Here is a 3,847-nt window from a genome sequence, read left to right as displayed (position 1 = left end):
CCGGGAGCGTTTATCTTTTCCGGAAGCGAGACCCCAGGTTCGCCGGCGCCCGCCTTATGCTAATATCTCTTATGCTCCAGTGTTGCGCTCTTCCTCTCCTCGTCCTTCCCGCCTTCCTCAGACTCACAACCGTTTCCGGGCCTTGGACCCTGATACGCCCACTGCCCCCTCCTCTGTTCCTTTGGGTTCTCTCCCGAAGGATCTACCTCCTGGTCCTCTGTCTGGGGTTCCCCTTCTTTCTACCCGGTCTGTCGTGTTCCCTGTGTCTTCTTCCTCGTCTCCCTCCTTTCCTCCTTCCCGTCCTTCCCCTCCGTCTCTTGACTCTCCCCCCGCCTGTCGGTGAGGGCTGATGTCCATCGCTCTCCAAACGGCCGTCATGTGTGCTCTCGTTCAGCTTTTCCTGTTGAGACGCTAGAATCCGTTGCCCAGTACGTGGTTGCTGGGACACCTGTCTCTTTAAGTCAGAATCGTAAACCTGGCTCCTCTCCTTCCTCCTCCCCGGCGGGTAAGGAGGTTTCGCTTGCTTCCTCGGCCCCTACTTCTGCCTCTCTCGCTCCTTCCCCTCCCATTTCGGTGGTTGCGCCCCCTGTTCCTCCTATGGAGGCTTCTTTAGCCCCCGCTTCCCTCTCGGTTGCTGTCCTTGCTGAGGTACGCTCCCCTCTTTCTACCCCTCTTCCTGCTGCTGTCCTTGACTGCTCCTCTCCGCTGTCTCCTCTTCCTCCTCCTCCTCCTCCTCCTCCGGACCCCGCCCGCCCACCTCTGATCTGTTCTCCCGTTTCCTTCCCTCCGTCTTTGCTCAGTTTACCCATGCCCCCTAACCCTGACTTTGCTGACCCTGATCCCGACCCTGATATTCTTTAACGTGCTCTGTTGCTCTTTCGCCTTTGTTTCTTCCTTGTTCTCTGCTTTTGTCCTTTCTCTTCTCGTCGTTGTCCATTCTTCAATGGAACGTTCGAGGTTATTACGCCAATTTCCTCGAACTCCTACTTCTGATTTCGCGGTTTTCGCCCCTTTGTGTCTGCCTCCAGGAGCCGATGCTTGGTGCTCGTCCTGGTCGTTTTCGTGGCTATTCCTTTCTCTCCTTCCCCCCAGCCGTTGCTGGGGTTTCTAATTCTTCTGCTCTTTTGATTCGTGCTGATGTTCCCTTTGTTCCTTTACCTTTTCCTTCGCCTCTCCATTGTTCTGCTGCTCGTATCTTTGTGGGGAAATGGTACACAGTTTGTTCCATTTATCTCCCCCTGAGTGACCCGCTTTCTCTTCCTGATTTGAAACACCACCTAGACTCCTTGCCGAAGCCTGTGCTCCTGCTGGGTGACTTCAATTGTCATTCTCTTTGGGGTGACGTTCTGACGAATACCCGGGGTCGCCTTCTTGAGCCGTTTCTCCTCTTTTCTTCCCTGTCTCTTCTGAATTCTGGTGAGCCCACTCATTTGGACTCTCGGACTCGCAGCCTTTCTTGTCCTGATCTTTCTCTCTGCTCTTCTTCTCTTTACTTAGATTTCACGTGGCAGGTTGTTGATGACCTCCATGGAAGTGATCATTTCCCCATCCTTGTTTCCTTTTTCTCTTTTCGCCCTTCCCTCTCTTTCCCTAGGTGGCAGTTTGCTAAGGCGGACTGGATCCTATTTACCCCCAGTGCTACTCTCTCTGACCTCTCCCTTCGGCCTCTCTCTCGCGCTCTCCTCCTTTTTCATGACACTGTCTTCAACGCTGCCCTCCGCTCTATCCCTCGCTCTTCCTCTCGGGGTCCACGGAAGTGCGTTCCCTGGTGGAATGCGGACTGTGCTCGGGCTGTCTGCTGTAAGCGTGCAGCCTGGAAGAGGCACCGCTGTAGGCAGACGACCGATTCTTTTCTTTTCTTTCGGAAAACGAGTGCAGTGGCCCGTAGGGCCATCCCTACGGCTAAACGTGAATGTTGGGCATCTTATGTCTCAACAATTACGTCCGAAACTCCTCTGGCCCAGATCTGGAATCGTATCCGCAAGATAGCGGGTAAATTCGTTCCCGATGTTTCACCGGTCCTTCACCTCCATGATACTCTTTTGGCAGACCCGTTGCAGGTCGCTTCCGTACTGGGTCCCCACTTTTCTTCTGTTAGCTCTGGTCTTCATCTTCCCCAATCTTTTCTTCTTCGTAAACCTGTCCTTAAGTCTCGTCCTTTAGATTTCTGCACTCGTCTTCAACTTCCCTATAATAATAACTTCTCTCTCTCTGAACTTCGTTCTGCCCTGGCCCTCTGCGGTTCTACGGCGGCGGGCTCCGATGGTATTCATTATGAGATGCTTCGCCATCTCCCTCCGTGCACGTCTCAGTATTTACTGAGTCTGTATAATCGGATCTGGGAGTCGTCGTCAGTCCCTGAGGACTGGCTCGATGCCGTTGTCCTCCCTGTTCGCAAACCGGGGTTTCTGGGTACTTCCCCTAAGGACTTTCGCCCTATTGCTCTCACAAGTTGTGTCGGCAAACTCTTTGAACGTATGGTTAACGTTCGTCTGATGTGGTTCCTGGAACACCATCACCTCCTCTCCCCTTCTCAATTTGGTTTCCGCAAGTGCCGCAGCACGACAGATGTCCTGGTGAACTTGGAGGTCTATATTCGTACTGCTTTTGCTGCGAAGACCTCCGTTGTTGCCGTCCTTTTTGACCTGGAAAAGGCTTACGACACCACTTGGCGATATCATATTCTATCTCAACTTCATTCTTTTGGCCTTCGTGGTCATCTCCCTCTCTTTCTCTGCAGCTTCCTCTCCCGTCGTTCCTTTCGGGTGCGCTTTGGTACCGCGCTCTCTGCCTCTTTTCAGCAATACGAAGGTGTGCCCCAGGGTAGTGTTCTGAGCACTACTCTTTTTCTGGTTGCCCTCAATGGTCTTCTTTCCTCTCTTCCTTCTGGTGTCTTCTCTGCTCTCTATGTCGATCATCTTAACCTTTGCTGCCAGGGTGATGATTCGCCTCTCCTTCAGCGCCGGCTTCAACTTGCAATTGATGCCGTGTCGTCTTGGGCCACAGATCATGGCTTCAAGTTCTCTACTTCTAAGACTTGTGCCATGACTTTTACGCGGAAACGGGTTGTTCTTCGTCCCTCTTTGTCACTTTATGGTCATCCCCTTGAATACAAAGATTCCGTGAAGCTTTTGGGGTTATTCCTTGACACTCGTTTGTCTTGGTCTCCCCATGTCTCTTATCTCTGTGTTGAGTGCTCTAAGGCCCTTACCCTCCTTCGGGTCTTGTCCCATACTTCTTGGGGGGCAGATAGGCGCACTCTCCTTGCTTTACATTCCTCTCTTGTCCTGTCTAAGCTCGATTATGGTTGCCCTGTTTACTCGTCTGCTTCTCCTTCTACTCTTCGCTGTCTTGATGCTTTGCACCATACTGGGTTGCGCCTCAGTTCTGGTGCCTTTCGTTCGACTCCCGTCCTTAGCTTGTATGTTGACACTGGCTTCCTGTCTCTCCAGGACCGCCGTGATCGCTACTGTCTTCGCTATCTTGCGCGGTCCTTACAACATCCTTCCTCTCGCCTCTGTCGTGCTTTAACTTTTACCCCTCCTGCGGTTCCTGTTCCTCTTCACCACCTCCCTCTTTCTGTCCGGTTATCTCGCCTCCAGGATTCTCTTTCCGATCGTATTTCTAATGTTTCTCCTCGTGTTGTTCCTTCTTTGCCCCCGTGGATTCCCTCTTCCGCGGTTTTGTACTTCCTTGACCCGTATCACTAAAGCTTTTACCCCAAGCTTTTTCCTTGAGCACTTTTCTTCTCACTCCCACTCCGTTTCTGTCTTCACCGATGCGTCTAAGTCGGCGGACGGTGTTGGCTACTCTGTTGTTTTTCCTGATCGCACTTATATGTGTCGCT

Source organism: Procambarus clarkii, chromosome 54 (assembly GCF_040958095.1).
Source record: "Procambarus clarkii isolate CNS0578487 chromosome 54, FALCON_Pclarkii_2.0, whole genome shotgun sequence".
In the NCBI taxonomy this organism is placed as follows: Eukaryota; Metazoa; Arthropoda; class Malacostraca; order Decapoda; family Cambaridae; genus Procambarus; species Procambarus clarkii.
This window is presented reverse-complemented; position numbering follows the sequence as displayed.